At 33.5% G+C, this 12,173-nt stretch overlaps 1 protein-coding gene across 1 annotated transcript in view; it reads right to left on the bottom strand.

The window, feature by feature from the left end:
* LOC127840578 (uncharacterized) overlaps positions 1-11,646 on the bottom strand; it is a 47,145-nt gene extending 35,499 nt beyond the window's left edge. Inside the window, exon 1 of the mRNA XM_052368988.1 lies at positions 11,572-11,646. The gene's annotated coding sequence lies outside the window, so the exon portion shown is untranslated. The remainder of the gene's footprint in view (positions 1-11,571) is intronic.
* Between the last annotated feature and the right edge of the window lie 527 nt (positions 11,647-12,173).

Here is a 12,173-nt window from a genome sequence, read left to right as displayed (position 1 = left end):
TATTTTTTGTTTAGTGATACATTTAAAAAGTAATGAGATTCAGGCTATTCAAACCAGGTATTTTAAGGGTATTTTACAAAAACATATTGTATTGAGTTTATTAATAAATAAATATATAACTATTATGTATTTATAATTAATTAATTAATCAATAAATATTACATAGAGTGTTATCATTAATGGTTAACTGTTGTGTTTTTATTATGTTTAATACCTTTTATAGTTTTTATTTTATTTGTTTGTTTTGGCCATCCATTTACATTTGCTTCTAAAATTTAGACATGTCTTTTGATCATTGACATTTGCATAGCAAGGCATTTCTAAACAAGAGTGCCAAACTGTCACAAGATACGCCCGTTCGAAAGTTTCGGACACCATGCTCAATGCTTGAAATGCACTAAGTGACCTCGAGACCACGGAATGTATATTGAAATCTAGAGTCCGTGTCGAGACCTAGTTATTGACCCGGAATGACCCATATTTGAACTTGACCTACATATCATTTAGATGTAACATCTGACTAAATTTGGTGAAGATCAGATGAAAACTACTTCAATTACAGAGGAGACACCATGCTAAATGCTTGAAATGCAGTATGTGACCTCGTGACCTCGTTCTTGACCCGGCATGACCCATATTCGAACTTGACCTACATATCATATAGACACAACTTCTGACCAAATTAGGTGAAGATCAGATGAAAACTACTTCAATTAGAGAGCGGACACCATGCTTAATGCTTGAAATGCACTAGGTAACCTCGTGACCTAGTTTTTGACCCGGCATGACCCATATTTGAACTTGACCTACATATCATCTAGACACAACTTCTGACCAAATTTGGTGAAGATCGGATGAAAACTACTTCAATTAGAAAGCGGACACCATGCTTAATCCTTGAAATGCACTTAGTGACCCCGTGACCTAGTTTTTGACCCGGCATGACCCATATTCGAACTTGGCCTATATATCAACTAGATGCAACTGCTGACCAAGTTTGGTGAAGATCGGATGAATACAATTTGAAATAGATTCCGGACAAAGTGGCCCCTTTGAAAATGCACTTATTGACCCTATGACCTAGTTTTTGACCCGGCATGACCCATATTCGAACTTGGCCTAGATATCAACTAGATGCAACTGCTGACCAAGTTTGGTGAAGATCGGATGAATACAATTTGAATTAGAGTCCGGACAAAGTGATGCCTTCCGCCCGCCGCCCGCCGCCCGCCCGCCGCCCGCCCGCCCGCCAAGGGGTTTCACATAATACGTCCCGTATTTTATACGGGCGTATAAAAAGTAGTCCGTTTGATAACTGATGTCATGGGTATTTACAAATTCGTTCTAAATATTTGGAAATTATTTGTTCCACTCTTTTTGTTACATTCTGTGGATATAATGTATACATCTGGTTATCCTTTTATTTGTATTGATGAATCTGATTCAGTTTCACAATTAACAAGGGCTGTTTGTGAAACATGCATGCCCCCATATGGGCTGTCAGTTGTATTGTCAGCCATTGTGTGAATACGGTTTTTGTCACTGTGACCTTGACCTTTGACCTAGTGACCTGAAAATTAATAGGGGTCATCTGCCAACCATGATCAATGTACCTATGAAGTTTCATGATCCTAGCCGTAAGCATTCTTGAGTTATCATCCGGAAACCATTTTACTATTTCGAGTCACTGTGACCTTGACTTTTGACCTAGTGACTGAAAATCAATAGGGGTCATCTGCCAGTCATTATCAATGTACCTATGAAGTTCCATGATCCTAGGCGTAAGCATTCTTGATTTATCATCCGGAAACCATTTCACCGGTTTTGAGTCACTGTGACCTTGACCTTTGACCTAGTGACTTGAAAATCAAAAGGGGTCATTTGCCAGTCATGATCAATGTACCAATGAAGTTTCATGATCCTAGGCGTAAGCATTAATGAGTGATCATCCGGAAACCATTTTACTGTTTTGAGTCACTGTGACCTTGACCTTTGACCTAGTGACATGAAAATCAAAAGGGGTCATTTGCCAGTCATGATCAATGTACCTATGAAGTTTCATGATCCCAGGCGTAAGCATTATTGAGTTATCATCCGGAAACCATTTTACTATTTCGAGTCACTTTGACCTTGACCTTTGACCTAGTAACCTGAAAATCAATAGGGGTAATCTGCCGGTCATGATCAATGTTTCTATGAAGTTTCATTATCCTAGGCGTAAGCATTCTTGAGTTATCATCCGGAAATCATTTTTCTATTTTGAGTCACTGTGACCTTGACCTTTGACGTAGTGATCTGAAAATCAACAGGAGTCATCTGCCAGTCATGATAAATGTTTCTATGAAGTTTCGTGATCCTAGGCCTAAGCGTTCTTGAGTTATCATCCGGAAACCATCTGGTGGACGGACCGACCGACCGAGCGACGGACCGACATGTGCAAAACAATATACCCCCTCTTCGTCGTAGGGGGCCATAAATATAACTTATATGTTATTTCTAAGGAATATGATATTCCGAAACACATTGATTGATATAATAACTTCCTGTTAAATATAATATAAATACAATTTGCAGGGTTATATCAGACATATCTAAATGTATTGGTGCGATTATATATACACTTCGCACTCGTGATATAATTCATGCGCATCTATACTCCTTACTGTGAGTTATTCGATAACAAACCATCATAGAAAAATATTATTTCGATTCTAACACGATTCTGATTGATGTGGTTCAAGCATTTGAACGTGAACTATATGTTTCAATACTCCGCCCTTCTTAGTACAAAGTTCAATATTTAGTGACGTCATTGAATTTACAAACATATGACGTCGTTTTCATTCATAACTATTTTGCAAATGACGTCACTTTCATTGAGAACAACAATCGTAGAAACTAAATGACGTCATGTTTATTGATGCTACTGAAAAGCTTACACGCTTTAAATGTTTTCTTAATTACGTTGCCTAACAAATAACATTCTATGTAGGCCTGGTTATGCCACTTATCACCAAATATACAATTGGTTGTTTCCTTACATGTATATACATGCTACATTTATTACATTTATCTTAGAGCGGGTTTTAGCACGTGCATTCTACTGCAATATTTTCGTTATATATTCGGAACTATTTTCGAAACATTAAGTTCCGCTGATACATTATTGCAGAATAACCCACACTTGATTTCCTTCTTTGTCTATAGAAAACAAGTCTCGTTTTACAAGCCTCAGGTTCTAAACCTCGCATGATAAACGTGATATTTATTTAAAACTCACATAATATTCTCTATGTATACAATTTATCATTATATTATTTATACAAGTTTCTTTGACTAAATGCTTAATGTTCATACAAAGCTAAGTTTATGTGGGTACTTATATTATCCGATTTCATTAAGGTAGCGCACCCCTAATGATTTCCCGCGATTTCTTCGAAGGTTGAAGAGCCTTATAATAGGTGCCGTAGCCTAGTGGTTAAGGCGATAGACTAGAAATATTTTGGGATATTTCCGCGCAGGTTCGAATCCTGCCAACGACGTTTACTTTTTTGCGACGCGTTTTATTTCTTTTCTAACGTAATTTGATTTAATATGGCATATAAGCTATGTTTATTGTTAAATATGTTGCAATTTTTATAAACATTCTTCAATTTTAAAAATTAAAACAACGTTATGGCTAAATTGGGTGATTTACTGCTGAACATACGAACCATGAATGTTGCATTTTTATTTTTATTTCAAAAAGTAAACGGTAAATCTGTCTATTTCTTAGTATTTTTGCTGTATGTAGTGTATCTATAAAACTAAGTTCAAAATATTACTTAAATGATACTATTTTGAATTTTATGACACTTTGTTTTCAACCAACTCAATTTCTACTTGCCTGAAACCTCTTACATTTCATGGCGCTCTTCCATAGATAACAAATGTCTGTAAAAGAAAACTTTTTTCATCTTGTTTAAACTTTAAACACCTTAACTGCGTCTGTACACACCAAGTGCATGCCTATATTTGGAAATCTGGATGAATTATGGAACTTTCATATACCCCAGAGATGCACATAAACTTGGCAAAAGCCGAGTGTGGGGGTGGTTTTGAAAAAAAATCAGTATATGTTTTTAAAAAGCATGGGCAGACTACCTAAAAATGTGCATGTAGTTCATCGAAATGATGCTTACTAAGAAAATAATAGATAAGATTATATTTGGATAGGTGTCCATTACAGGTGCGCTACCTTTATTCAATAACATTTATGTATATACAATTTCCTAATATCACCATATAAGGAAATTTCGAATAAAAATGATATTCATCCTCAAAAAATTTGCAACGTTGACATTTCTATCATGAAAAGGTACAGCTTCAGGTTTATTACATTTACCTAATTCGATTTCTAATCTACGGGATGAAACCCTTAATCTACAAAGATCAGATCTAAACTTATTTATACTAACATTTTAAATGAAAGGTTGCAATTAAATTTACAAAACTGCCTGTAAATTATTGTTCTTGAAGAATCATTAAGTTCTGACATCTAATTTTAGATAAATGTATCATTTAATCTAGACTTAACCAAGGATAAAACAACACCTATCACCTACACTATGGTTTTGCCATGCATAGTGAATGCCTCATGTCTGCAACAGATTACAAACAGATTTTGCCAAAGAATGTTAATGTGGTTTATTTATTACATTCTTACACATGTGACTATAAGTACACTTAACATACTTATAATCTTCTTACTGAATAATTTTCAAGCAATAATATATTACATTCATGGCTCTTTCATGCCTAGTAGTTTTTTGCAAACAATTAAGTGAACTATTTCAATTGTCATTGACTCAGTTAAGCTCCAGATTTCTGACATATAATTTCAAATGGGTAAAACAAGCTGATCCTACAACTCTAATTTGGTATGTATTGAAATAGTTGGATAATTTATAAAATATGAGCTAAGCTTAAATACAGCTTTGAGGCTTGGTCTGCAAGTGTAGGGAATACAATTGCTAGGGATGTAAATATTTTAACAATCTCTAATGCTTGGTCTTTGTACAAACATTTAATATCCCTCCTAAGTTTGCCCCTCCTTTTTGAAAACCATAACCTTTATTTTATTTATGTTAACACATTATTTCCACCTTTCACAATATTCCTCTAACAAAGACAAACCTTTAATTAGTTGACTTGATAGGCAGTACCCTAAAGATATATCAAAAGCACGATCAAGCCTGTATACATCTAAAGAAGCAGGAAATGTTAGAATGAATGAGAATAAAGTGCAACTTAAATATTCAGCCAGACAACTTGTTAATGGCAAACAATTATAGACATGGTTTAATAAATGGGTTCAAGTACTAGGTCATGACATATTAGAAGTAGGAAACACAGACAAAAATGAACATAAAATCACTCAAAACACAGGCATAGAAGGAAGAGTGTACTCGGCAGATACAGTGATAGATGATGAGGTAAACACGGCTATCAGTGGAATTGAAAGTGAGAGCGAAATATTTCAAGACTCAGATTGTCCGGAAAATCCATCTGAATTACAATATACCGAGAACGTAAACAAAACCATAACTTGTGACATAGAACGAACTGAGTTGAAAGCACGCGAAAGCATACCACGGTTGTGCACGGAACGTAAACTTTAACAGGAACCTTCGTACGCAAAAACTGTATCTAATACAAACACAGATAAAAACACCAAAAAAAAACAGATGTTTCCGAACTCCTGAAATTTAAACACGACAAGCAATGTAAATCCCCCAATCAAAAGTTCCGTTGCAGCGAATTCTAAAAATAGATCTATTGTGAAAGCAAGCGTGGGATCCCATTAAATTGACAGCGCAAATGCACGAGCAGAACACGGCTCAAAAGTAGGACAGCGATGAGGTGTCACGAGAGATCAAGTTTTTAGTTTTGAACATTCAAGGAATGATAGTAAAATCCTACAATAAATAAGATACATTTGAAATTTAAAAGTTATTAAGTACAAATGATATTTTGTTATTTACTGAAACTTGGGGAAAAAGTGGTGTGGTCATAGCAGGTGTACATGAACGTTTATTCAAGTATGTTGAATGTGTAAAATGCACTGATGATGGTATAATTTGGCATAAATTAAAATTTATCTTATTTGGTTTGCAGAATGAAGTTTGTCTCTGTTTGATATACAATGTGCCTCAATGTAGTAGTAGAGAAATCTTAAAGGATGCAAATAACTTTATTAACAAATGATATGATTTATTTCGAACAGGTGGTATTTACATGCACGGATTATGCAGAATATGAGAATAAACATATTTTAAACATTGCCAGATGATTTTGTAATGGATGATGCAATTGAGAGAAAATGTCAATATCAAACAGTAAATGAATATGGTAAAATATTACAAGATTTTTGTATATCGACATGTTTAAGGATAGTAAACGGCCGCTGTGGTACAGATAAAACCATTGGTAAATGCACATGTGTAAACTCACAAGCGTGTTGCGTTGTCGATCATGTTTTGTGCAAACGCGATCTTCTTAAACTGTTTAAAACATTTGACATTTACGACCATAGTATTGTGTCCGATCATTGTGTTATTACTTTTAGTTTAAGTTTGTACACATTGGATAATTATGTTGATGTCAACAATAAAGGGGGCTCCTGTTAAATTGTTATACAAAAATAAACGGGATGCTTGTAAAAAATATGAATGTATTACGTTCGGAAGACAATATTATACATTTTGAATATCTTTGTGCAAACATTCTTGTGGCAAACTCATATTAGGATATCGACTTAAATGTTCAAGCTTTAACAGACATATAGGATGGTGTGTGTAAGCAAATATTTTAACAAAATTCACATAGTAATTTTTGTTAAGAAAAAATAATAAGGATGCTGTATACTTTGACAATGAGTGTAAAAATTGAAAGAGTTCTTATTATACATATTATACTTCTGTTAATTAATACAGTTATAACCCTTGCGATGAAACAAGGAGGTACCTGGTGGAAGCTAGATCAAATTATAAAAAATGCGTTAGACATTAAAATATATGATTATAATAAACTGCAAACACATAAACTAGCTAGAAAAAATAATGCCAAGTTATATTGGAAAATGTTAAAAGGATCGGTTGTGTGCATTTCCAGTTCTTTGGCATCAGATGCTTTTTAAATATTTTAAATCGGTAAATGATACCGCGTCTGTATTTTTTCAACCAGATGAAGCAATTTCATATTTTATTGAGATATATCTAGGGGGAGAATTGAACATTATGTATAAAGAATTGAATTAATTACCGCACATGAAATACAAAATGTTGTAAAAAACTAAACAATGGTTAATCGGGTGGGCCAGATAATTTTTTTAACGATTTTTTTAAGTATGGATGTGAGAGAGACATCTTTGCGACAGCTCTTTGCACATTATTTTAATTTATAAGCTCGACTTTTCGAATAAAAATGAGCGCTATACTACTCGCCCCGGCGTCGGCGTCGCTGTTGGTAAAAGTTTTTTTTTAGTCAAATAACTTTAACACTATCAAAGATAATTAACTCAAACTTGGAAAACTTCTTTATGGCAACAAGACAATTGTGTAGATCAATGTACATAACTCTGTCAGCATTATTTTTTAGAGTAATGTCACTTTTTATTCTTAGAAAATTGAAAATTTTGTTAAGTTTTGTGTTTAGGTCCACTTTATTCCTCAATTTTCAAAGCTATTGCTTTCATACATGCATCACTTACTAACTATAATAAGGGAACTATGCAGGCAAAGTTATGTAAATCAGACTGGCATTTTGACAGAATCATGGCCCCTTTTATACTTAGAAAATCGAAAATTTGTTTAAGTTTAGTGTTTGGTCCATTTTACTCCTAACGTATCATAGCTATTGCTTTCAGACTTGGAACATTCGCTAACTATCATAAGGGGACTGTACAGGACAAGTTGCATAACTCTGGTTGGCATTTTAACCAAATAATGGCCCATTTTTGGTTTAGCATTTTTAAATATTTTGTTAAATTTTGTGTTTGGATGCACTTTACTTTTAAAGTATCACGGCTATTGCTTTCAAACTCTAAATACTTTCTTACTATTATGAGGGTAATTTAGCTCGCAAGTTGAATTTGACCTTGACCTTTGAATGACATTGAATCTCAAGGTCAAAGAAATAAATTTTGCACAAATTGCCATAACTTCTTAATTTAGGATCAGATTTGATTCATACATTGACAGAACAACATTTACCTAACATACCATAATGGACTCCACCCAAACTATCCCCCACAGCCCACCCAAGACTCTCCTTTTTTTCTTATTTAAAAAAAAATCATATAATAAATGACCACACCCCCACATTATTTACCCTCTCCACCCCACCCCCACTTTGAAACACGGTAACAAAACCAAAAATTTTATTTTTATTATTTTATTTTTGAAAGACCGTCCAACCATCCCACCTAAGCAATTGCTATCAAACTTGATATATAATCTTATTAGTTTGTTTTATGTCTTTTACAAATTTTCAATTGATTGTGGAAAATATATCTGAACTCAGAATTGTCTATAATAAACCACTTCTTTAAAACATTAGCGATCAATATGTTTCAATTATGGTCCACTTTTAGATAGACTTTGACTATATTACCCTGAACTTATTGAATATAACAATTTCCCCATGATGACTTACGTTATACTGTCAAGCACTCAAACAGTAGAGCGCGCTGTCTTCTGACAGTTCTTGTTTTTGATTCGGGATACTTCCCATTAATATGGTCAGAGGGTTATGTGGTCCCATTGCATAAAAAAGTCGATTTTAATATTACGAATAACTAGAAGGGTATCACTTTACTGAGTACATTAGGCAAATTATTTAGGAAAGTTTTAAATGACCGGGTAACGATTTGGATGTAAAATATAATGTTTACATTGAGGCTCAGGCAGGATTTAGACAAATATGGGCACAATAGATAATATGTTTGTACTTCATAATGTAATAAATCATTTATTAAATCAGAAAAAAGAAACTGTACGTAGCATTTATAGATTTTACAAAAGCATTTGATTGCATAGTAAGAGATATTCTCTGGTATAAACTGATGAAGTTAAGTATTAGAGGGAAAATATTTAACATACTCCGTTCAATGTATATTATTGTTAAGTCAAGGGTAAACTATGATTATGAGGTAAGTGATAGTTTTACATGCTATTTAGGGGTACGTCAGGGCGAATCATTGTCAACTTTTTTATTTGCGATGTATTTGAATGACATTGAGGAATATTTGCTGAAAAACAATTATGACGGAATAAATGAAGCCAAGTTATTGATAATGATATATACCGACGATATTGTTTTGTTTTGAGAACGTGAAGCTGGTTTACATAAAGGGTTAGATTTGTTAAAACAATAATAGGCTCGATGGAGGTTAAAGGTCAATACACAAAAAAAAACTAGAGTAATGGTTTGTTAAAAAGGAGAAAGACTAAGACGAAATATGAAATCCCTATATGATAGCAACGTTTTAGAAATTGTTGATAAATTTAGGTATTTGGGTTTGTCTTTTACTCAGGGGGCTCATTTTCCAAAACGTTTGATAGCCCGTGTGGACAATCTTTGAAAGCTATTGTTAAATTAAGACAATGTTTGTCAAAATTTTATAACATTACAATACAACACAGGTTAGAAATGTTTGATACATTAATATACCCGGTTTTAAGTTATTGCTCCGATATATGGGGGTTTAAAGAGCTATATAAAGATGGAATGAATACATTTAAATAATTGCAAAGTATCATAAGGAGTCCGAAGACAAACACATAATAACTTTGTATATGGGGAACTAGGAAGAACATCTTTATCTGTCAGACATAGCAATAATGTATTTAGATATTGGTTAAAGATAGTAAACACACATGCTATTAAATATTTAAAACTTGTTTATGCTATTATGTTCCGAGAATTAAAAGCAAACCCCTATAACAGATATTGGGTCTACAAGGTAAAAAGTATATTAGGTAATGGTGGTTTTAACGATGTGTGGCTGAATCAAGGGGTAGGGGATGTAGACAGTTAGGCTTGTTGAGTCGTTGGTAATTTTCACAGAGTTGTTACATCACAAATATTTTATAAATATATGACTATGAATCATTATAAACATAATAATACATCAGTGGTCTTTATATTTGTAGCTTTTTTTCAAATCGTCTGCAATAATAATAAATAATCGATTGTGTTGATGTGTCAAATTGCCATCTTGAAAATAGGTTCTTGTTGAGTCGTGCGTCTTTTTTAATTTCAAGATTTGCATACTATAAATAGCCTTTACACTGACATTGCAAAGGAGGTTAATTTTGTTTGAGATGCCTAATGCGGATGTTTTCTTGCTATGTCCCCGGGGTAATAAACGCTTTTCTCGCTAATGATTGGCTGATATTCTCTGCATATCTGTCCATTACAGTTAAATTAACAAAACGTGTATTAAAATTGCATTTTTTTATATAAAAAAGTCCAATAAAGACGAGCATTTTGTGTGGTAATTGAGCAGTCAAAATGATGTCTATGTGTTCGTGTGCTGTATATGAGCCGCGTTCTGTGATAACTCGGTTGTATGCATGTGCCTACAGTGTCGTCATAGATTAGCCTGTGCAGTCCACATAGACTAATCAGAAACTACCTTTCCGCAATTTAGGATGTTTTTCGTCAATGAAGTCTCTTATTAACAAAGTTCCAATGAAAGTGTAATGTTTCGTCACCGATTTATCTGTGTGGAGTGCACAGGCTAATTTTGGACGGCATCTTACGCACATTTAAAAAGCCCAGCTTTCCACGTTCGAGGCTCAGATGTGTTCATGTACCTTACTTTATATGAGCACTTTCATATTAACGACGGTGTCTACAACGTCAGTTTGTGGTTTCAAGTGGTCAAGATAAGATCCGATTTAGAGTATCATAGTGAACTTGACACGTCATTCACTTCGTAACCTTAAGAAAAAAAATATCAAGGTAATACTGCTTTCGCAACACCTCTGATTGCAACCCGCATAGAAAACAGACAGCGGAGATTTTTTTTTCCACAAATCAAACCTTGAAGCCTTAAATGACCAATAGATGACTACGAACAAAACAATATTCATTCGGTTCCCTTCTTAGATCTAAATCAGGATTCTTGCGGTGCTCTTGTAATTCAAAAGCGAGAAATGTAATGTAACACATCATATAGTTTTATCAAGAAGTAATATTACAATTTATATTAACTGCACACTATTAAGTACTGAATTTCAATTGTGTGAAATAATATTGGAATGTTCATCACTTTGCTACATAAACGTAACATAAGCATATCGTTTAATCCCTGCGCTCATGATCATAAAATTGTTTGCAATTGGCAAACGTTTTAGCATTTACATAAATGGTTTGATGTTCAAAAAATGCAATTAATTTACTAAAAATATTTTGAAAGTTGATCACGTTTCACACAAATATTAAATGTTTAGAACTATAAGCTTGATGATATTGTTCGGCGACATTCATTACCGTGAAGTAATACCTTTACAAGACTGGACATACCTTTACAAGATTCATTGTAGTCTGTTTCTATAGACTTTTGACGTTCCTCCGTTGTTTGCTTCAGAACGTCGGTTTGTAGCTATACAGAAAAAATCTGTATTTAAATACGCGTTCAAAACAAACACGATTTTATATTTATGATGGTATAATGATATTGATAACTATATGCTCATATATTAGGAATCATATTGTAGACAAAAGTAATGTATATTTCATTACATTTACCTGTGAAAACCTATTTTTTAATAATAATCATAAAAATCAATAACGCTGTATGCACAATATCTACGGATACTTTATTAAATTTTTGATACACGCACATATATATACGGATATCATTCGCTACAATTGCTTAAACAGTTATATGATTGTCTATGTATAATGTTATGAAATATGTATACATATATGTGACGTTCGAAGCGATTTTGGGTATTGTTGCGCAAATGACGTTGTGGAGAAAAACGTGATTTTAAAATGTCAATTAGATTTGGGCCAATAACACTCTTTTTACAGCTGCGATTCCAATGAAAACAACGTTTTTAATTCTTTAAATTAGTAATTATAAGACAACACGTGCACAGGAAATAGTTTTCAGAAGATGT

The sequence above is a fragment of the Dreissena polymorpha genome, chromosome 8 (genome assembly GCF_020536995.1).
Source record: "Dreissena polymorpha isolate Duluth1 chromosome 8, UMN_Dpol_1.0, whole genome shotgun sequence".
NCBI lineage: Eukaryota > Metazoa > Mollusca > Bivalvia > Myida > Dreissenidae > Dreissena > Dreissena polymorpha.
Note: the sequence above shows the minus strand (reverse complement) of the source record. Positions and strands in the feature narration are given on the sequence as shown.